This window comes from Armigeres subalbatus, chromosome 3 (genome assembly GCF_024139115.2).
Source record: "Armigeres subalbatus isolate Guangzhou_Male chromosome 3, GZ_Asu_2, whole genome shotgun sequence".
NCBI lineage: Eukaryota > Metazoa > Arthropoda > Insecta > Diptera > Culicidae > Armigeres > Armigeres subalbatus.
This window is the reverse complement of record NC_085141.1, coordinates 246,222,151-246,246,829: the sequence shown is the minus strand read 5'-3', so window position 1 is coordinate 246,246,829 and position 24,679 is coordinate 246,222,151. Positions and strand designations below refer to the sequence as shown.

At 43.4% G+C, this 24,679-nt stretch overlaps 1 protein-coding gene across 1 annotated transcript in view; it reads left to right on the top strand.

Moving 5' to 3' along the window:
• Nucleotides 1-1,952: 1,952 nt before the first annotated feature.
• Nucleotides 1,953-24,679, top strand: part of LOC134223077 (ensconsin) — a 348,052-nt gene continuing 325,325 nt past the window's right edge. Inside the window, exon 1 of the mRNA XM_062702211.1 lies at nucleotides 1,953-2,242. The gene's annotated coding sequence lies outside the window, so the exon portion shown is untranslated. The remainder of the gene's footprint in view (nucleotides 2,243-24,679) is intronic.

The following is a 24,679-nucleotide window of genomic DNA, read 5'->3' as shown; positions in this document are numbered from 1 at the left end:
TGCGTAGTTCGAGTTTCAGGGGCATTCTCGAGTCCCTTCGAAACCCGCAGAGGGTTACGGCAAGGTGATGGTCTTTCGTGTTTGCTATTCAACATCGCTTTGGAAGGTGTAATACGAAGAGCAGGGATTAACACGAGTGGTACAATTTTCAATAAGTCCGTCCAGCTATTTGGTTTCGCCGACGACATAGATATTATGGCACGTAACTTTGAGAAGATGGAGGAAGCCTACATCAGACTGAAGAGGAAGCTAAGCGGATCGGACTAGTCATCAACACGTCGAAGACGAAGTACATGATAGGAAGAGGTTCAAGAGAAGACAATGTGAGCCACCCACCGCGAGTTTGCATCGGTGGTGACGAAATCGAGGTGGTAGAAGAATTTGTGTACTTGGGCTCACTGGTGACTGCCGAAAATGACACCAGCAGAGAAATTCGGAGACGCATAGTGGCTGGAAATCGTACGTACTTTGGACTCCGCAAGACGCTCCGATCGAATAGAGTTCGCCGCCGTACCAAACTGACAATCTACAAAACGCTAATTAGACCGGTAGTCCTCTACGGACACGAGACCTGGACGATGCTCGTGGAGGACCAACGCGCACTTGGAGTTTTTGAAAGGAAAGTTCTGCGTACCATCTATGGTGGGGTGCAGATGGCGGACGGTACGTGGAGGAGGCGAATGAACCACGAATTGCATCAGCTGTTGGGAGAACCATCCATCGTTCACACCGCGAAAATCGGACGACTGCGATGGGCCGGGCACGTAGCCAGAATGTCGGACAGTAACCCGGTGAAAATGGTTCTCGACAACGATCCGACGGGCACAAGAAGGCGAGGTGCGCAGTGGGCAAGGTGGATCGATCAGGTGGAAGATGACTTGCGGACCCTCCGTAGACTGCGTGGTTGGCGACGTGTAGCCATGGACCGAGCCGAATGGAGAAGACTCTTATATACCGCACAGGCCACTTCGGCCTTAGTCTGAATAAATAATAATAATTTATCAGACACGCAACCTTGTATACCGAAGCTGTTATCACACATGCAAGTACAAACATTGCACTGAATGAATTACTGCTGAAGAATTAGAATGATTGAAAAATATTTGAATAAGAAAAGATATTACAATTTAACAACTTAAGAATTTTGTTCTTGATTTCAGCATGACTTTGCGGGCCTTTTGGCTTATCATAAAGGGGGTAGCGATCCCAAAAAGGATGGGAACCACTGTACTATGAGGTAGTATCTTTGTTTGATAAAACTAAATAATCATTCTGGGAAGATAATTGCTTTTCAGTACACCCTTATAGAACGACGTTGCGTTATTTTCAGTCTTAATTCCCGAGTAAATATGGGTAGAATTTTGAAAACTAATTTTTCTATTACTGGTTTATGAATTTGCGCCAAGAAAAGCATGCCTGCCTGGAATGGAACGTCTGCCAAGAATATCCGTCCTCGTCAACTTTCGTTTCAACAATTTTACCACAATAGAGAATGTAGATAAACGCATGATTCTTCAAACTAGCATCCCTGTCCCGAGGAGAGCCATTGCGCCTAAATAGAGACTGCGAACGTGAGCAGAGCATAATTGCGGCATATTCTCTGTGGGAGCCAACCGAACCCGCACGTTGTTTGCCTGGTGGAAAAGCTCCCCATTCACCATTCACCACGCGTTGCTATGCTCCAGTTGGTGGACCGTGAGAAGTGAGCTGCCCTCTGGGTGGCACTGCACTACAAAACGGTTGTGGAAGTCAGCTTGGGCTGGAATCGGCTCGAGGTTGGGTTCTGCTGAGCTTGCCGTGTGACCATGTAGCATTGCGAGCTTTGTCAGTTTTCCTATTTTCGCGAGTGAGCGAAGGTCGTTGGAGGCCGTTCGGTGTTCTTTACTGTAGCGAGCAGCTACTGCCGCGTTTGTACAGCCGTCAGTCTGAGGGAGAGCTGGGCGTGCAAAGGAAGAAATTCTGCTACCCTATCGCAGAGCTAGTCGAAAGGTCGCTTCCAGTAGTGATTGCAATTCGCAGTGCGGGTGTGAGCTTTGCTGGTGCGAAAATCGTGTGAAAATGCTACTGGGTTTGATTTATGAGTGAAAAGTGCAAAACCAGCAGGAAGCGGAAAGGTGTCCAGTAGTCCTACAATTGATAAAACGCCGCAGGATCCCAAGAGGAGCAGAGCACAAATTTATGTAAGGGTACAGCAAGTGGAGGATGTGTGAGACGAGTCCTGTCCTGTGTTAGAACATCTGCAGTGAGTCCGAATTTTCACAAGAGAGAACAAAAGTACACAAACTACTGAGCTTGGTATGGCAGAGTTATTGCGTGGACATAAAATGTTCAGCAAGGTGCAATAATAAAGATAATTTCTTAAAGGTGTCATAAAAGTTTGCAGAACGCAGGGATTGTGATGTGGGTAGATGTTATCATGCGTCGTTTTGCGTGAATGCAAGATACGTACTGCAGGACATTCGAGAGCGAGAGAGCACATTCTTTTCGGTAACTATATCAGATTGGTTTCCTGAATCCGAAGCAGATTCGCTAATCGAACAATGTTGAAAAAAGCGGATGCTTCATGAAAATACCAACAATATGAGTGTAGATAGATTTGTAAAAAAATCCATCTACCAGAATAATATGCTTATTCATATATACTTACGCAAATATTATGGATTGAAGGAATTTAAAGAGAAAAAATTAAAATGCTGAATTAGACGTTTTTTCCAAAAAACTGCATTTTATCCAACAAACATTGGAAGCTGGTGAAAGGCTTATTTCGTTCAAAAAAGGCTTTTCCAGCTAAAAACCTAGCTTCTACGCTTAAATTGATTGTTATTAAAATTTTAACTCGGCATAGATTTATAGTATACGAGATCAATCAACATACAATTTGAAAAACCGACGTAGTGTAAGTTAAACGAATAGAAATGTGCGGTCACCGCTATGAATTTATGTGCATTACATTTTCGAGAAAAATATAATATATCTTTTTCGAAAACGTAATGCTCATAAACTCATAGCATATTGTAGCAGCTACAAACTACATTTTAGACTAAGTCGTGAATTGGAACAATAAAAAGACAAGAAATTTGATTTGTTAATCATGAATTACAAAAAAAATGTCTTCAAATGTGCTTCAGATAGTCATTCCTCCGGTTGCAGCAAAATTGACTATAGCTTCAGGCTGTTGCCATTGGTAGCTTTTGGTGGTTCTCCTTTCCAATGACTGGGCAAAAAAAACTCTTTGCTTCCGACCTGTTCGTTTGCGTCTCCAATGATGCATTCCACGTTGTGTTTTGGGCATTCTCCGTAGGTCTCGTCTAGGCGCTCGTAGAACGCATCTTTTACATACTTTATATACGACTTATATATAACTGAATTTGATTATTTATTTATTTATTTATTTTGTTTATTTAATTTCATCTGACAGAAATTGTCTTAATGAAATAGGGATGGCGAAAAGCTACTTTAAAACCGATTCAATACGGATGGGTCATATATGACCCAAGACGAAAATCAGCTGTCAAAAATCAGTTTTAAGAGATAGAGGCTGGCTTTCTTCAGCAAAAATATACAAAATTAACTGTTCCACCCGGGAAAAAAATACTGCACAAGTCAGGTTACGAGGATGATTTAGAGCATCCAAAATATTGAGTTGTAATTTTTATGTTCTAAGGAATCAACACCATACTTTACCATATTCTGGTTAAATGATTGAAATTGAAATGCTTTTTGATAAAATCCTGTGCCAGTCCAGCGGTATAACAGATCTTTATCAATATCTACGATACTCCAAACAGTCTTTGAATTCAGATCTTAAAATTCAAATCGAAGAAGATCTACGATGTCCCTACTAGTTTTATGAGTAGGAATAGCTCCACGGGACTTCGTTATACCATTACAGACAATCAACATAATTCGTTCGACATCTATGACACTTGTCATAAGACGAGTTTGTACCTTCCCATTTAATTCCACCACTTGATTGTACCTTGACAGATACGTGTTTCGACCTCAACAGTAAGGTCGTCTTCAGTGTCTCGTGCTTGACTCGACTTTTTTCTTAATCTACGACACTCCAAACTATCCTTGAGCTCAGATCCTTATATTTAAATCGATCAACAAGAAAATCTTTGATGTCCCAACTATTTTGTGAGTTGGAATAGCTCCACAGGATTTCGTTACACCATTATGGACACATTATAGAATTCGTTGAACACATACGACAATCCAAACTGTCCATCAGTTCATCAGCACAAACTGATAGTCAGAATCTGGAAAACCGAACAGCTACCGGAGGAATGGAAGGAAGGGGTTATATGCCCCATCTACAAGAAAGGCGACAAACTGGAGTGTGAGAACTTTCGAGCGATCACCATCCTTAATGCCGCCTACACAGTGATATCCCAGATCATCTTCCGTCGTCTGTCACCATTACTGAACGAGTTCGTGGGAAGTTATCAAGCCTGCTTCGTTGACGGCCGCTCGACAACGGAGCAGATCTTCACTGTACGGCAAATCCTTCAAAAATGCCGTGAATACCAGGTCCCAACACACCATCTGTTCGTTGATTTCAAGGCGGCATACGACAGTATAGACCGCGTAGAGCTATGGAAAATTATGGACGAGAACAGCTTCCCTGGGAAGCTTACCAGACTGATCAAAGCAACGGTGGATGGTGTGCAAAACTGTGTGAAGATTTCGGGCGAACACTCCAGTTCGTTCGAATCGCGCCGGGGACTAAGACAAGGTGATGGACTTTCGTGCCTGTTGTGCTAGAAGGTGTCATGCGGAGAGCCGGGTGTAACAGCCGGGGTACGATTTTCAACAGATCCAGTCAATTTATTTGCTTCGCGGATGACATGGACATTGTCGGCCGAACATTTGCAAAGGTGGCAGAACTGTACACCCGCCTGAAACGTGAAGCAACAAAAGTTGGACTGGTGGTGAATGCGTCAAAGACAAAGTACATGCTTGTGGGCGGAACCGAGCGCGACAGGGCCCGCCTGGGAAGCAGTGTTACGATAGACGGGGATACCTTCGAGGTGGTCGAGGAATTCGTCTACCTCGGATCCTTGCTAACGGCTGACAACAACGTTAGTCGTGAAATACGAAGGCGCATCATCTGTGGAAGTCGGGCCTACTACGGGCTCCAGAAGAAACTGCGGTCGAAAAAGATTCGCCACCGCACCAAATGTGTCATGTACAAGACGCTAATAAGACCGGTTGTCCTCTACGGACATGAAACATGGACAATGCTCGAGGAGGACTTGCAAGCACTCGGAGTATTCGAGAGACGGGTGCTTAGGACCATCTTTGGCGGTGTGCAAGAAGACGGTGTGTGGCGGCGAAGAATGAACCATGAGCTCGCCCAACTCTACGGCGAACCCAGTATCCAGAAGGTAGCTAAAGCCGGAAGGGTACGATGGGCAGGACATGTTGCAAGAATGCCGGACAGCAACCCTGCAAAGATGGTGTTCGCTTCCGATCCGGCAGGTACGAGACGGCGTGGAGCGCATCGAGCGAGATGGGCAGACCAGGTGCAGAACGACTTGGCGAGCGTGGGGCGTATCCGAGTATGGAGAGATGCGGCCTCGAACCGTGCATTGTGGCGTCAAATTGTTGATTAAGTGTTATCTGTTTAGATGTTAACTAAATAAATGAAAATGAAAATGAAATTTCTCTATCGGGCGAAACTGGGGACAATTTGGTGGGTTCAACTCTTTTGGGATGAATTGGACTCCATTGTTGTTGTACCATTGTACCACATCCTTGCTGTAATGGCAGCTGGCTAGATCTGGCCAAAACGTAACTGGACCATCATGGGACTTAATGAATTTACCATTCATTAAGTCCCATGATGGTCCAGTTACGTTTTGGCCAGATCTAGCCAGCTGCCATTACAGCAAGGATGTGGTACAATGGTACCACCCACCAACCCGCTTCTTAAGGCACTCCCTGGTGTATACTTCCGAATTCATGGTCTTATTCGTCACAAAAACGCTGGTCTTCTTTCCGCAAGAGCAGATCCCTTGCCAAATCATGAATTTTTTCGCGAATTTATCTGCGAAAATGAACTTGTATTTACCAGGAACCTTGCCGCGTGCAGGTGCCTTGTAGAATTTGACCCCTGGGATTTGTTGGAAATCGGCTTTCACGTAAGTTTCATCGTCGAGCAAGAGACACCCTTCGCGTTTCGTCAGCAGTCGGTCGTACAGCCTACGAGCTCGGGATCTGGCCGTTGTTTGCTGTTTGAGGGTTCGGTTTGGTTGCCTACTTGCACGGTAACACTTGTAGCCTTCCCGGAGACGAATTCGCCGCACTGTACAGCGATCAGCATTCAGTTTTTTCGCCAAATCATAATCAGAGATGTTGGGATTATCCTTGACTTTTCGAATGACCTTCAACCGCAGTTGACGATCAAAAGTTCCACTCCGACGCTTGGTTTGCACTTTGCGAGCAGTCGTTAGGGTCTCCTTATACCGTTTTATCACTCGCGCCACGGTACTTTTGGGATAACCCAGCAGTTTTCCCAGCTTCCGGGCTGACGCAAATGGGTTTTGCAGGTGGTTGTGCACAATTATTCTCTCTTCCTGCATGATCAATATCTCGGAACTACGTTAGTTTTAGGCAGCGAAAAAAATTTACCGAGCAGTACTGTTTATAAACAACAAAACGCTGTCAAGAGCTTGTATATCTGACCACTGGGAGCGCCGCTATCGCTAAAATCAAGTGTCCCATTTCTAAATGATCTAAGCTTTAATTAGCCGGATTGGACTAGTCATCAACACGTCGAAGACGAAGTACATGATAGGAAGAGGCTCAAGAGAGGACAATGTAAGTCACCCACCACGAGTTTCTATCGGTGGTGACGAAATCGAGGTGGTTGAAGAATTCGTGTACTTGGGCTCACTGTTTCCGACGAGAACGATACCAGCAGAGAAATTCAGAGACGCATAGTGGCTGGAAATCGTACGTACTGCTCGTGGAGGACCAACGCGCACTGGGAGTTTTCGAAAGGAAAGTGTTGCGTACCATCTATGGTGGGGTGCAGATGGCGGACGGTACATAGAGGAGGCGAATGAACCAGCTGCATCAGCTGTTGGGAGAATCATTCATCGTTTACCCCGCGAAAATCGGAAGACTGCGGTGGGCCGGGCATGTAGCCAGAATGTCGGACAGTAATCCGGTGAAAATGGTTCTCGACAACGATCCGACGGGAACAAGAAGGCGAGGTGCATAGCGGGTAAGGTGGATCGATCAGGTGGAGGACGTTTTGTGGACCCTGCGTGGTTAGCGAAGTGCAGCCATGGACCGAGCTGGATGGAGAAGACTTGTATGTGCAGCACAGGCCACTCCGGCCTTAGTCTGGTAATAAATAAATATACAAATAAGTATGAGAGTTCCAACGCCTTCGGGGCTCCACTGTGTAATGATGTCCGTTGGAGCAATTCCAACTAACAAGCAAGTATGGGAACCTATGCATCACTCTGTTGGCCTTGTAGACGTCCAACATCTGAACTCAAAAATAGTTTGGAGTACCGTTGATGTTCTGATAACACGGCGATTTGATAAAAATAGTTTAATTATGTCCCAACAAGCATTGTCAACTACAAATTAGGATTGAAGACCCGTAAATCGTTTTGTTGTTTATGTAGATCATCAAGATCTGAACTCAAGGAAGGTTTAAAAGCCCTAGAAGATCTTAAAAAATATTTCACTTTTTCATGGATTGCATCCGTTTTTGAAGGAGTATGTCCAAAATTTATGTTGAAATACGACGAAAAAAAAATCGTATTTAATCGGTTAAGATAGCGAAGTGTTGTACTGAAAGAGGCATAAAAACCCCATTTTTAACAAACATTACATAAACTGATTCGACTTATTCACAACAGATTTTCTGATTTTTTTTTAATTTGAGAGGGTACCAAAAAATTTCTTCTAATAATTTAGTCTTTGGGGGGGAGGGGTTGAAAACCCGGAATAGTGAATATAACACTAGTCGATAATAATATTAAAAAGACATAATTATTTCGCAGAAAGCTAGCATTGGACGAGTATAAAACAAAAAAAACAAAGATAATTGAGCTCTAAGGACTTCTATGGACACGTTGGGTTACTATCGACTTGATCCCCAGCATATATGTGCTGGTAGACCAATTGAACTCAACTCCTGGCCAATTTGAAAACCATAGAACATCTGCGTTTGACTTAATTGAATGGTGAAGCATTCACAAGGGCTTTAGGGACTTATATGGACATGCTGGATTACTGTAGGTTCAAATAAAATTTTCATTATTTAGGCCTTATGATAGTTCTTGTTACATTGCACACATATCATACAATCGAGCTTAACCACTCAACCAAGTCCTACGCAGATGTTCTAAGGTCTTCAAATTGTCCAGGAGTTGAGTTCAATTGGTCTACCAGGACATCTACGCCGGGCATCCAGCCGATAGTAACCCAACGTGTCCATAGAAGTCCTTGGAGCTCTTGTGAATGCTTAACTATTCAAATACAATGATATGGAAATGCTAATATCATCTTCCAAACTTAGACGCACATGTTCATGATAGAATTAGAGGCGAAAGTATAGAATTGATAGTTCCGTTAGGATACGGCAGGCATGAAGAATGTTTTTATAGAAGTCGATTTGAAAGCGAGCGGGGGGCAATATTTGTGATGGCACATATCACACGACCTTCCTTCTGCCAAGCTCCCGTATGAAGGGGGAGGGAAGAATATCAGTGTGGAAGCTGATATACCTCCACTGGCAAAAGGAAGGTGGTTTGATTTGCTCATATGCCATCGCGTGCGGAAGGATTTTCTATCGACGAGTGCTGTCTCCAAATTTCTAATATGACATCAGCATTTAGTCGAATAGGATTTTTATTGCACAGTTCTGTTTTCTCATTGCGTCCGTCTCGTCGCAACCAACTTGGCTGCCTCGAAGAGAACAAAGCAGAGAAAGGCACTGCTGCTGTACCGTCGACCAATAACAGATTCAATACGTTCAACACAGATGCTCTAAGGTCTCCAAATTGTCCGAGAGTTGAGTTCAATTGATCTACCAGGTCAACTACGCCTGTTATCAAACTGATAGCAACACAGCGTGTCAGCGTGCAAAGACTTGAGGGACTCGCTGGGTTGCTATCATTTTGATGCCAGGTGTAGTTGACCAAGTAGATCAAATGAATTTAACTCCCGGACAGCTGGAAGATCCTAGAACACCTGCGTTGAACTTATTTGAATGCATTCACATGAGCTCTAGGGACTTATATAGATACGCTGGGTTGCTATCGGTTTGATGCCAGGCGTAGTTGACCTGGTAGATCAATTGTTCTCTACTCCTGGACAATTTGGAGACCCTAGAACATCTGCGTTGGACTTATTTGAATGGTGAAGCATTCACAAGGGCTCTAAGGACTTATATGGACAAGCTAGGTTGCTATCGGTTTGATGTCAGGCGTAGTTGACCTGGTAGATCAATTAAACTCAACTTCCGGATAATGTGAATACTCTAGAACATCTGCGTCGGCCTAATTGACTGGCGAAGCATTCGCAAGGGCTCTTAGAACTTATATGGGCATGATGGATTATTGTAGGCTCAATTTTGTTTAAATTTAGAGCAATTTCACCATCATCTTCCAGAAGTATTGGAGGCCTTATGATAGTTCTTGTTACATTATTTGCACAAATCTCATACAATCGAATTATATTGAAGAGCCCTGTTCATACGGGATGATAAACGAAGCATTAAATCGTCAAAAATGACCAGTTCTATATATAATTGCCTAAAATTGCACTTTTGGGCCACCTAGTTTGCAAAACCATAAAAAGGGGGAAAGTGCGGAGGGGAGGGTTTACATGTACATAAAAGTATAACTATTCGCCTTGATTCCTGGGCATTTACGGGTTCAAATTGGGCGTTTGCGTGGAATTATGGAAGGGTGGATGTGAACTCTTCTTTAAAAGTAGGCACTTGCTTGGAAGTAATGGTGAATGTGATCCCTTCTTGAAAAGTAGTTGCTTGTCCGGATTAAGGTAATGGCGGATGTGAACCCTTGTTTTAAAGCAGGCGTTTGCCCGGATTATGGCAATAGTGAATGTAATTCCTTCTTTAAAAGTAGGTGTTTGCTCGGAATAAGGCTTTGGTGAATGTGATCCCTTCTTGAAAATTAGGCGTTTTTCAGGATTAAGAAAATGGCGGATGCGGATCTGTGCTTGCCCGGATGGTGGATGTGATCCATTTTTTTTAAGTAAAAGAAGGCACTTGGCGGATTAAGGCAATGGTGGATGTGATCCCTTCTTTCAAAGTAGACGTTTGCTCACAATAAGGCAATGGTGTATTTGATCCCTTCTTTGAAGGTGGACGTTTGCCCGGAATTAGGCAATGGTGATGTGTTTTTTTAAAGTCTGAGTTTGTTCAGAATAAGATAATGGTGGATTCTTCTTTTGGAAGTTGGCGTTTGCCCGAATTGAGGCAATGGTGAATTTGATCCCGGCATCAAGCAACGGAAATTGAGATTCCTTTTTTGGAAGTGGCCGTTTGCCTAGAATACATAAGTCAATGATAAATGTGATCTCTTCTTCGGAAGTAATTTTTCCATTTCGTTTGTCCGTATTTTGCAAAATGTCTTCCATCAATAAATTTACCAGACTTTCGACATTCTCTGCATGAGCTATCAAGTGATCCTTAGAGCTGTTGTTGTTTAATGGGATCAGAGGGGGAATGGGCCGAGGGTAGGGTTTTCGAATTTTGGTCAATTCCCAAAACGGCTTAGCACAGTCTGGAAGAGCGCCGATCTTATTGGAGAAATCACCATTCCTGAGGTCCACCATTTTGGTTTGGATGGTTTTTGTCAAGCGTTTGCAACGTGCTTTAAGCGCAGACAGCCCAGTCCGCTAATACTGCGTGTGAGTAACATTTCGTAAACGGATCGCTTATCTGACGAGCTGTTGGTACTTGCTGCTCCCGAGCCACCGAAATCGCCTTTTCGATGGAGCACAGCTGCAAGTCGATGTTCTCCGCAGTTTCGAGAGGCGCCTTGTAGTTGATGTTGGAATCGACGACCTTCTGGAACCTTCTCAGTTTGTAAAGTGGTCCGAGCTGAGCTCCTGGTGGACAACCGGCTGCGTATTTGTGATGAACAGGTTGATTGTAGCATGCACTATGGTCCGACTAAGTAGAGTTGGGGAATGCGGACTCAGTATCGTGTAGGGGCTTCTAGATGGTGCCGTTTCGTTTGCCGCGACTGTTGGTCCAGGCTTGATGTTTGTCGTTCAGGTCACCGGCAATGATGTACTGACTTTGACTTCGCGTAAGCTTGACGATGTCCTTCCGAAGGGCGGCAGAGCGGCTTTAGCGCGATGACCGTGGTTGTGCCGATAGAAGTAGTCACTTCGACACCGATGGCTTCGATGACACTCAGCTGGAAGCTTGGCACCAGCCAAATATTGATGTTATAGCGGTCATCGCTACAACATATTGTCGGCCGGTCGAGTCGCTCTATACGATAGTCGAAAGGATATAGACGCTCACCTCCGGTTTTAGGTGTGGGTTTCGGTCATGATTTTTCTTCTTCTTGGGGAAATCCTTCAGCTCGAAGGTTTTGCTCTTGAGCGAGCAAGCATTCCAGTTGACCAGGCCATGGTGAAACAGGATTCACATGCAGTGTGGTGAGCTGCATGGTGTAGATGCTCCGGGGTGTAGATTTTTCCGGTGGAACATTTTTGTTTTCCCGCTGCCGACCGAATATAGGAGAAGGGAGCGATGGCCGTTCCCTATAGGATGGAGCCAGCGATGCTGGAGCTTGAACCGACGCAGCTGCTGCTGCCAGTCGCTTGTGCGTTCCAACGGTGGAGGGATTGGAATCGCTCGTCGGGGAGCCACCATGGCAGGATAGCGCATATCGTTGACCGCATGAACATGGCGCTTCTTCAAGAGGGTCCTGGAAGCCTTCTTCTAGATTTCTAGGAACACCGCTCGCTTTGGGCAGCCCTTTTTGGTGGCCTGATGTTTGTCACCACAGTTGGCGCACTTGGGATCGGCCATCTCCATCTTTTTGCACTCGCCACACTTGCTGCAGTTTCATGCGGCAGCTTCTGGTGCCGTGCCCGAAGTTGAAGCAGTTGGTGTACTGCGTGACGTCCCGGTGGACTGACCGATACCGATCCCAGTCAACGACAGTGTAATTTATAACGCTGACCAGCTTCAGGTTCTTCCAGGTTGTGGAGGCGTGTTTCAGATGCATCAGGTAAAGCTGGTCGCGGTATCTCATCACCTTGTCGTGACGAGCGAACTTGTGTACAGCCACTGGCTTCAGGCCACAACTTTCGAGTTCCTCTTCCTTCATGTCGTGGAGTCCTCGCAACAAAGCCTTGAGCGGCTTTGGGCCTGGGTGGTCATGAGTATAGTACTCATACTTGTGGACCTAGAGGAAGTCCATGGCGGATTAATGATGGTCCTTGTTTGCCAGCATCATTTTAACGCCCTGGCTGCAGAACCGAAAAGTACATTTCAGCCCCTTAGCGATCAACTGGCTAATTTTCGGGCGCAAATCCGGTGGATCGCCCTTCACAAACACAGGCGGGCTCTTCTCAATCCGCTCTGGTTGCACCTGCGGCAGCTGTGATAGCTGCTTCCTTCTCTTCGGCGGGTTGCCGTCATCGTCGATTGGCAAAGATGAATATACTGCTCTGCAAAAGCTGCTTGGCGGGGTTACCCGCAGCTCCAAGAGCAGTGCGCTCCAACACCCTTCCCGTGACCGAGTTGGCCACCGAGTCTCCCATGACGGGTCCGAAAAAAAATAACGCCAACTTGACGAAGTGAAAACGTAAATACAGCCAACGAACGAGAGAAAACACTTGGAAAATGGGTTTACCCAGTTAGGCATAAGTACATTAGGCATAATGGACGTTAGGCATAAAATGACCCAAACAACAGCCCATGACATAAAGAAGGCAGAATTATGCCAAACGTCCATTATGCCTAACGTATTTATGCCTAACGTCTTTACTTATGCCTAACGTCGCGGACCCGAAAAAAATGCGCAAACAAAAAGCACGTCCATACGCGCTGCCAGGGATGCTAAGAAATCGCTTCTAGCGACAAAGAACAAGAGAGTAACACCCCACCAGAGTAACTTCTGTTCGTTCTGATATGCGACCACCAGTTACTCGCTAAGCGTAACAGAGAGAGAACAAAACGTACGAGAGCAACGTTAATCATGTCATGCGAGCGACTCTCCTACCTCCTAGAGTCGTTTAGTCATAAGTTGTTACAGACAAGATTAATCCTTTGTCGTGGTCTCCAGCGATTCAGCCTTGTTCGCTTAGTTTTATACTTAGGGAGTAAACGTTTGTCGGAGAATGTTACAGTTAGCGAATAAAGGCAATCTCGTCTTGCTGCGGTTTTTGATTATTAGTACATTTAACTCTGAATGCATGGATCGATTTTAACCAAATTTAAAATACACATTCAATATTTAATGGAACAGTTTATGAGAGGAATTTATGGTTTTTAGTGAAAAGGGAGAGACTTTTTTAGAAAACAAAAAATATTCAATTTAAATTCTGAACACAGGTCGATTTCATATAAATTTGAAAAATATATTCATTGTTTGTTGTCTTTTACAGGAAAATGTAAAACATGTAGGTTGTAATTTGGCGCATTCGTCACTTTTTAAGATTACAGCAGTTCAGGTGTGATTTAATTTGAATTTTGCTATCAGACCAATATAAAAGCTTTTGATTGCAGCATTCATATTAATTAATGAAATAATTATGACTTAGGTCCTTTTGAAAAGTTAAGCGACAAATGTGTACTTCTGTTCTATTCCATTGGCTCTGCAAAACATAAAATCGAACAGAGATTTTTACCCATGAAAAGCAGCACACATCAAGCATTTTTTTTCTTTCTCTCTTTCTAACTTAGACCTTAGTTTAAAAGATGTAAAAGATGTATAAATGATAAAAATGTTTTTCCGGGTGTGCCTAATTAGGCACTAAAGCCGCAAAAATCGGTACATTTGCCCCTTGCGTTACAAATCTAGTTAGTTGGAATCGACTCATGCGTTTGGAAGTGATACCGAATAACAAATTCATTTTCAAAACGACCCTCCCATTCTACTAAATGACCATTGCATCTTGCTCTAATAAATAACCCACTCAACCCCTGAATAATCGACCTCTTGATATTATTTATGTGTTTCAAATGTTGTTGAAATCGACAAATGCTTTTAAAGCAATACTGAATCAATAGTTTTCTAAAAAAGAATCCTTACGCCTAAATCCTCTCCATTATCTAAAAATTAAATGATTAGCTCTAGGATGTAGAGAATATGTAGTTTAAATTTGGTTGAAATTGACCCATGTGCTTTTGCGTCACACTAAATTATTAAGTTTAAAATTAAACCCGCTAACACTGTGCCTCTATATTGCCTGTTTATCATCTTTGTCGCTCTCTCATTTAAACAACGAACAAGCTTACTCCTCTCTTGTTACAACTTACGATTCTAGTTAATCGCTGAGCGTTACACTCTCCCACAAACCTTAGTCGCTAGCGCATGGAGAGCAAGTTTATTCATCTTTGTTTTGAATCCTGAACAACTTTGTCGGATAAGGCACCTTACTCTCTAGAGGCTACGAACAACCGCATGCAGCGATTCATCTTGTTCAATATTTAACAAAGCAGTGGCACGAACAATCGTGAATCGACTCATGTTCGCCAGCAGTGCATCCCTGCGCGCTGCTGTCACAAACTGGAATGCGTGGCGTGACGGTCACCAATTTTAGATTCTGATTTGATACCCTGTACCTTCCGGTAAGAGTAAGACGTTGTCCAACGTCAAAACCATCGTTACCAAAATCACTCAAGAAGTTTTCTGTTGAGCTTGACTCGTGGAAGTATTATGAAGTTTGATACGTCACAAGATGTTGCTGAAAATTAGCCCCCCTCTTTCATTGCGGAAACAACCTACTCTTAACCAACGACTTACTGCTGCGATGGCACTGTTGGAATCCAAGGGCCAATTCTGCAAACCCTTATTAACATCTGAAAATGTTTTCCGAAACTGTATGATAGTATAGAAAATACTCTTAAAAAATCCGTAACACGAGTTGTGAAAGTAGTCACGAGCGACCGTATTTCAAGCCACAATTTAATTGATCGGCATCAATCTGTGCCAATCATTGATCCCACGCCGCAGGATATTTTCATTTCGAGAATATCGATTATCCATAACACCACCGACCGGGTGCCGAAATTTCCAGTCGACCTTATCAGACGAAATAATCGTCCTTGAACGGTCTAGCGCTCGTCCTCCTCCACCGATAAGTAGGAAATAGAAATGTGTTGGAAGAAAAACACCGATTAGAGAAAATGCGTTTCACGTTTCCATTCAATATAACGTCGCTCCATCGTATCGAGTAAAATGGCATAAATTTTCTCACAGTAGGGCTTCCCAAATCGTTCGTTCAATCCAAGCTGCTTCTTTTCTGTCCAGTCATCAATCTCCTTGATTACCCGTCAGCGCAGCGTTAGCCTTGGAGAACGTTTAGTCGAAGCTCTCCAGTGGAGTGATAACGTTTGTTCACATTTTATTTTGGGCGTCTACGTTGTTCGACTTGCCTAGTCTAAATTTAGTATAACATTAATTCCAACCGGTTGACCATTTTGGACAAGTATGAATCACAAAATAAACTGGAATCATCTGAAACAAGATAAAACATTTCAAAAATCACACATAGAATCCGTTACTGTCCAAAATTTTACGTGTACAGGAGTTAGATCCACTATTTCCCTCACCTCAGTGTTCGGCAGAATAGAAAAATCGAGCACAAGACCAGGGAAACACAGTGGGAGCGCTTTGTTTGAGGGCGATAGACGAAAAAATCACCCAATCTAACCTAGAGGGGTTTCCCAAGGAATTTGAGATGGCTGTTGCACAACAACGAACCCCCCACCACTTAAAGATTCGAATTTCCCATCATAAATGAAAGCGTTTTAGCGATCCCACCATTTCGGTTCGTTCACCACATCGCCTGCCTCGTGCCGTACACTAGTTTGATTCCCACGAGGACGATGAAACGCGCAACTTGAAGGTATGTTCTCTTTATGGAGGGCTGCCTTGGCTTAAAGGTATTGTCGTCATCGTTTCATTTGGGATGCGAATATTTTTTTTCTGTTTTCATTATCCGAGTCATGAATCTACACCACCTCGCTTCGCACGAGGTCGTGGCTTTTCCAATAACGGCACGTTTTGACAATAATCCAGTGGAAGTTCGTCGTGAGTTCCGCACCGAACGATGATTGGTAGAAAATGAAGGAAATATTGAACAGGACTCAAATATAGCCTCCATTCAACCACCTACCCAGTTGAATAGTGTCATGAAAGCTAGACGTGGAAAAGAATAGTCGAAATAACTTGGATTTGCATAGTTGAATATGTATTGCCCGAAACTGATATGATAAAACTACATCAGTACATATGTAGTTGGTGTTACAATTAATTTAAATAGTAGTAGTAAAATGTTTGTACATTCAAAGTGTTCGGCCGATTTGGCCCCTCAGCTTTAGTTTTAAATTTTATTATTTTTCAGTTATTTTATTTGAATTGGGATCAATTATTTCATAATGGCCTTGAAGAGGTACTGGCTTTCATGAATTTGATAACCTAACTAATCCTACACTTATACTACTATTTACAAAATTGGATAACCTAACGTGGGAACAAATCTAGCTTAACTTTTCAAAAGGACCTAAGTAACATTTTGTTTTGTCCAGGGTGGGACGACCCTACGTTGTGTGATTTTTTGATGTGGGTGATTCTCCGGGCGACGAATAAAGAAACTACTGCTTCTGAACTGTACTTCTAATTTTATTGCCTCCGAGAGGCAGCGTGCCAGCTCGGAGGTTACTTTCGAGACACTGTACAAACATTGAGTCTAGAGTCGCCTTTTATAGGCGACTCTTAGTACGGCAAAAAGATACAATAATTTGGGGACGTGTGCAAAACAATTTAAATTTAAATCTAATTGGACTATCTGCGCGCCAAACGATCAGTGTTGGCGCGCAGGTTGAAACAATAAACAGAACAGAAAATGAACAAAACGATGCACGCTGCTCTGTTTGGCGCGTTCTTTTCCATAGCCAGCAGCACAGCACAGCGACGATGACATCGGCACGATGTGTGATCGAACACATTTTTTTCGTGATTTAATTTGAATACTGCAATCAATAGCTTTCATGTTGTTATGTTATTGCGCTATTCAAATTAATTCATGACAAATATGTTACTTAGGTCCTTTTAAAAAGTTAAGCGAGAAATCCCGAATCATGGGTTGCTCCGAAGTTTGGTACTTCTGTACTTCTCTTTCGACACCTCAAAGCGTTCGTCGAGTGTTTTCATCTCGGCCAGACGATGGACCTCAGAATTTCGACTCCTGGGAGGGGTGTTCAAAATCATCCGCAGGAATTTGTTCTGTACTCGCTGGAGTTTAAGATGATGAGTATTGGCGCAGCTCTCCCAGACCGGCATACCGTATTCGATCACAGGGAGGATGATTTGCTTGTAGACAGCAAACTTATTGTCCAGGGACAATGACGACCAGCGATTGATCAAAGGGTACTGTAAATTCTTAAATTGTCACCATGGCGGGAGGTCAATATCAAAACGAGAACCCGGGGAGAACGAGAACTCGAGAAAGCGAGTCAAGAAAAATACAACTCGTTTCACGTTGTCGACTGCTGCTTTCCACTTAGCTCGAGACTGCAGCGTTGACAAATTTTCCCGGACCCAGCGACTCCAAAACCGATCAACCAGCAGTTGCGCGTACCGCCATTGCTTCCTCAAAATTTCGTCACTATTGTGAAACACACCTGGAGCACCATTTGTTGATTAATGAATTCCCAATAATAGGTCATTTGGTGTAATACTTCGGGAGTCCTCAGGATCAGTCGAAACATAAGTCAATGGACGGTTGTTGACTAAATGCTCCACTTCCACCAACAAAGTATACAGCGTCTCCTCCTTGGGAAATTTTTCTTTGAGCACTGCATTTAATGCTGTTTTTACACTTCTTACAACACGCTCCCTCGCTCCTCCATAGTGTGGACTCGCTGGAGGGATAAACTTCCAGTCAATAGAGTAAGCCGATAAGCAATTTGCAATATTTTCTGAATCCAAATCTGCCAAGCTTTGCTTCAACTCAACGTTGAACGTTGAGCTCCGCGTAGGTTGGTACCGTTATCGCTGATAATCATCCTTGGCTTTGGTCGCCGTGAAATAAACCTCCTTACAGCCATGATTGCAGCATCAGTAGTAAGACTTCCTGTAACTTCGATGTGTACAGCACGAGAGTTTAGGCACGTGAAAATGACTCCGTATCGTTTTTCGTGATACCGGTTTACCGTGACCGTGATGGGACCGAAATAGTTCATGCCTGTGAACGCGAAAACTGGTAGACCCGGTTCTAGACGATATTCAGGAAGGTTTCCCATTTTCTGTTCCTTTGGTAGTGCCCTATTGACTCGGCACACTTGACATTTGCGAAAGACATCCTTTACAGTAGCTCTCATTTTGGAAAAGTAGTATTTTTCCTTGATTTGATTTAGCACTAGCTCCATACCATAATGATTAGCTCGTTTATGTAGTCCTCTACCAATAGTCTGACGAACCGATGATGACGATCAAGAATGATGGGATGTTTAGCATTTTCATCCAAGCACTTAGCGTTCTGCAATCTGCCGCCGACTCTCATAACATTATCCGAAACGAGTGGATCCAGTTTCATCAGGTGTTTAAGTTGCACCGGTTTGTTTGACAGAAGAAGTTTCAATTCGTCGCCGAAAGCATCTTGCTGAACTGAACGGACCCATAATGTTCTAGCACACTCGATTTCATCCGTAGTTAAAGCCCCAGGAAGACGTTCGTGCCTTTTCGATGAGTTCCAGAAGAAACGCAATATCCACGCAGTAGTTCGGAGGAGTCGATTCATGTTCGAAAATCGTTCAGGCTCGGGCAGCGCTTTAGAATTGTGTATTTACTGTCTTCGATTATCGTAGATACGAATCCAGTAGTAGACGTGATATTGTAGCACTTTAGTTCCGGTGGCCAGTCATGATTACTTTGCAAAAGAAAAGTAGGCCCCGCCACCCAAGCTCGCAGCTTGTCAGTCGTTATCGTTATTGCAATATCATCTGAGCACAGGATATTATCTTTGCTTGTGCAAAGATATTATCCCTAATCAAAGAGCACTCTGGAAAGATATTATAATTTGAGCGTTCGATGATGATCCGGATAGCCAGCGCGGCTCGGGGTTTGTTCGCGTTGCGAAGGTGTTGCTACAACAAAAGCTGTGAAAAAAATGTTTCTCCATGACGAACATTGCGATTTGTTTACTGAGCGGATAGATAGCTCAGATCGATATCCCATTATTTCATCAGTATCTTTGCTCAAAAGATCGAATGATGGGATGGTTTGCAAAGCCTGTCTCACGCGTTGCAAAGTCTGACGGATTTGACGAAGATGGAATATATTTCCAATCTGTCACATTTGTCTTAGAGATAATTTTATTCACTCGAGTAGCCACAAAAGGTTTTTTAGAATTCAACCAGCATAATACCGTCGTAGAGTCCACCCAAAAATATAAAGATTGTAACAGGCCCTAGGTTACAATTATTTTATAACAACATAAAGATTAACTATCAACATGTAACAAATAACAAATTAAAATAATGCACGTTCTCTCCTGGTGCCCTGAGAGAGAGACGGCTAGGTGGTGCCCACTACGGGAAATGCCGAGGTTTCATATGAGATTTTGGTCCATCAGCCAAATCCCGCAAATATATTTTTATTGCGTATTGCGCTTTTTGTCTACAGCAATTAGTTTGCTGTATTCATAGCTGAGCCTTTGTAAAGGATTCTTATCCTATTTGGGCACCCGAATCAATCAATGCCATTTGGCATCAACGATTCGATGTCTGTGTCTGGAACAAACTTGGGACAAATTGGGCATCACTCAAACGATACTCTTTAACAACAGTCTCGCAAAGTCTTGCACCGAGTACAGCCGCCGTCAACTCTAACTTGGGGGTAGTTGAAGTGTTAGCTTTGAGCGGCGTGATGCGTGCTTTGGACGCCAAAAACGAAGAGCAATACTGGTCATGATACTTCACTCTTAGGTACACCACAGCAGCGTATGCCGAATGACTAGAATCACAAAAGGTGTGAATCTCGAGTGCAACCATTTTTTAAGCGTGCATTAGTAAGCAACGTGGAATTTTGACAGTTTTCACTTTTTGCAGGTCAATCAGCCACTCATGCCATTTTGCGATAAGATCACATCTCAATTCATCGTCCCATGAGACCTTTTCTTTCCATATGTGTCGCATCAAGATACGGATTTTGATACTCAGTGGATTGACGAATACCAAAGGATCATAAAGAGACATAGCCACCTTCAAGATATCCCCCTTTGGTTGGATTTTCCATTCTAGTCATGACGATATTGTGAAACTCAGGAACAAATTCAAATTCATCCGTCACTGCATTCCAGCGTACACCTAGAACGCGATGCACCGCTGCTTCTTCAATGTTCATTGATGACACCGATATTACACGTTCCTCCGGTAAAGCGTCAAGCAACTCTTGACTGTTGCTGATGAACCCACGAAGATGAAAACCTCCAGCTTGCTGAATACGGATGACTTCGTTGCATATGTGGCTTGCATCTTGTACGTTGACGAACGATTGATAATAATCATCAACATAATGTTGTTCGATTCAGGACACTCATGTTTGTGCAGTTCAGCGTTGTGGTTTTTTACGAAGTGTGCCAAAAATGGCGAACAATTTGCTCCGAAAATCATAGCATTCATACGATAAACTTGAGGTCGTTCAGATGGATCGTTGCGATGTAGAAATCACTGCGACCAACTATCCTGCTCTCGTACAAAAACTTGGTGGAACATTTCGGACACATCGGCTCCAACAGCCACTGGGTATTTCCGAAACCTACCAAGTATACCGAAAATCATTATTCCACTCGGAGGTCCAGGAAGAAGATAATCGTTCAAACATTTTCCATTGCTTTTGGCGGCTGAATTGAAAACCATTCGTATTTTTCTCGGTTTGTGGACATTTAAACAGGGAAATGTGAATGCGATTGCTCCAATCTACTTGCTGCCAAGGAATTTGTGCGACGTAACCATTCTCTTGATGCGACGACGACCTAATGATTTCGTTGTACTGCTCCGTTAGATTTTGTCGCTGTTGCCGCTTTTCGACGCATTCCAGATTACGCAATGCAGTACCAAGACTGCGCTCCATCACCGTGTCATCATAAACATACGGTAGTCCGATTTCGTATCGTTCACCAACTTTTTTAATACTGTTTTTTGCAATGTCTATAGCACGGTTATCATCAACACTCTTCTGATTGTTTACATTATCCACACACACTCCGAAATTGTCCAAAGCCATATTACTCCGTACTAGTTCGGTCAGTTCGGCTAATTGTTCTTTAACACAAACATTCACAGCTTCTTCTTCCGTTCCACAGAGTTTGAATCCCAAACCTACTACAGGACCGTGTACCACCCAGCCAAGGCGAGTTTTGCTGATTATCGGTGAATTTCCATCTGGTGCGTAGTGTTCCCGTGGCACAATTAGCCTCCTGTTGTTTTGTCCAATTAAAATAGTTGGCTGATTGTTGGTCGGTCAATAGATGAGAGATACGGATATTTCTGTAGCAGTCTATCAGCATCCCACTGTTTGTATGGAATACAGAGATTCTCCAACGTTTGTACGTAATCTAGTTCATACTCAGGCTAACCCGGAATGTCAGCACTGATTTTTAGCTGAACAATTTCAGAATTTTCTTCTTCTCTCCGTATGTTACCACTCCAAGTGAATGATACTGGACTTTTTCGACCGGTTACTTCGATGGCAGCTGCTACGCCAGCTTCTATCAAACTGCTACCGTCGTCGATGAAGGCAGTAGATGATAACACGCCCTTCGGGCCCCGCACTTGAACGGGAACGTACTTCAAAATATCAGACCGGGTACGATCTTCAACGACTACTCCTAAGGGATTGGAAGACTCCATACGGTGCAATAGTTTGTGATGACGTCTCGTACAATCGCTCAATCCACAAACCGCAGTATTGGTACACTTTGCGTTATGCTTCGTCAGACATAGGCTGTACTTCCGTGCTGCGTCCCAGCGTCGATTTAAGTCCATTTTCACGAAAATAGGACACTTTTCAATCTGATGCTCACCAGTTTTACACACCAGGCAGGTCCTCATGTTGTTCTGTACTGGTGTTGGTCTGATGTTCTCCTGCGCCGAAACTTGTTGCCCGATGTGAGCATTCTTCACAACCGCTACCTGTCTACGTACCCACGCCGAGAAGCCATCCAAGTTGTGAACAGGTACATGATAATCCTGCTGGAATGAACCCCACTGCATACGCAAATAATCCGGCAGTTTTTGTAACAATTTCCCGAGGACTGCTTCCACATCATGATTCTTGGCTTGAAATGATCCGATAATAACTGCAACATTCTCCACTAGATTACTGAACTCAAGGAAGCCTCTCGAGTCATGTACAAACTTGAAATTCGATACCTTGTCTAGCACTTTCTGGAGTATAATTTTGCTGTCTCCATAATTCTCTCTAAGACGTCCAAAGTACGGAGAACGTCATTGGTGAGAAGCAACATTTCGACGCTTTCCTTAGCTGGTCCATCCAAACACTTACGTAATCGCATCATGTTTTCGGCATCACTGAGTTCTCCGTCTTCGGTCGACCGCCGGAACACTGCTATAAAGCTTGGCCATTCCTCCGGATTTCCTGAGAAACGAGGCAAATCAAATCTTACTAATTGGCGAGTTAACAACTTCCCAGTCGATTTGAAGCAGGATTGTTTACGGGAGGATGCAATGGACGTTCATGTGACACTACCTCATCGGGGATCTTCGGGAAACTTGGGATTTCTTCTTTCGCATACGAAACGCTTTTATCAACCCAGTCTTTAACTGTCTTGAACTCATTTTTCAACGTATTCTTCACACTGTACAAGGAGCTCGCTTCGGATTGCAGGTCCTGATCATCTAACCTTGCTTGGAGAATTTTGTTCTCAATTTCTTTTAATTTGAGGTTATGCTTCGTTTCCATCTTGGCTCTTTCTAGTTCCAGTATTTTATTCGTTAGTTCCAGTTCCTTTTCTGCCTCTTCAACGGCCGAACTAAACGTCGATCGAACACTATGCATAGAAACCGATCCCGACGCACTGATAGCACCTTTAGCTTCCAGCTCTGAAGCCTGCCGATTTCTTTCCATTTTCTTTATAGGTTCGTCGTTCATGGTGGAGCCCAGGTTCGCCACTAGGTCATACAAATCCTTTTTCGTAACTGTCGTCGTGTCACCGTTCAACAACTCGGCGATAATAACTACATCTTCCTGAGGTAACTGCTGCAACCGAAGGCGGAATTTCTCCAGTTCTTCCTTAGTTTGGAAACCACGAAAATTTATCACGTTGGCACGATATCTGTTCAAATGACCTTCAACATCGTACAATAACACGTTTAACTTCTGAACAACTTGCTTTGTTGCAAATTCGAAGCGAATACTGTGCACGTAAGCACCGAGAGTTTTTGTCGTCACACTCTCCGCCATTTTGCCAATTCGGAATGTCTAATTTTCAAACTGTTTTTCCGGTTTTTCCACGCACTGTTTTTTTTTCTTTCGTCTCGAAGGACCACTAATGTAAATTCTTAAATTGTCACCATGCCGGGAGGTCAATATCAAAACGAGAACCCGGGGAATCGGACCGAGAACTCGGGAAAGCGAGTCAAGAAAAATACAACTCGTTTCATTGGCCTTCAAACAAGAACTGACTTTTTATTTCCTCTTCCGTTCTACATCTCTTTTTTGTCGCCGTCTTGTCAACCTGTTGCCTGAAAATAAGCTTGCTGTCAAGGGTCAACCCAAGGTAGTCAGCAGAATCGGTCCATTCCACGGATGTGCCATTAAGTGTTGCGTACACCCTAAGCGTGATGCCGCACCTACTACTAAGACACTTCGAATAGAATACCGTTGACTGCGATGTACATCTGGCTGAGGATGATATCTATACATACGATGTAGCGTTGTTTAGAAGATGATTTTTAATAGGAAGAATGGAAAATAGTTTCTGCAGAAGGGTAATCCTTGAGCGCGCAATTATCTATTGTTATCAACTAGTTTGACTCAAAGTTATTTTTCAAGTATTAAACTTAAATGCAGACTTTTGGTTACATGAAATAGTGAAATCATATTACGTGAATTCTAGGCAGTTTTCGGGCTCACTAGGTAGTACGCGCTTCATTAATTTGACCAACTAAAACTAATAATTTTAATCTAGACACAGAAAACTATATAACGAACGGCTTGGTCAGAGATCGAATTAAACTGAAACGTAGGAAACTTACAAACGTGAGTAGCATATAAATATCAGCCTGAAAATTATCCTACAATGAATTGTATACATTACAGGTAAATTTTATTCGTTCCCTTTTAATAAGTTCCAATAAACGAATTAAAGTTTCGGAAAACTGTTTCCCTTGTTGCATTCGCAACATTAAGGGTTAGAGCTTAGCCACAAGGGCTTTGATCACTCGTCCTTTATAGACGATCGAGGTGTC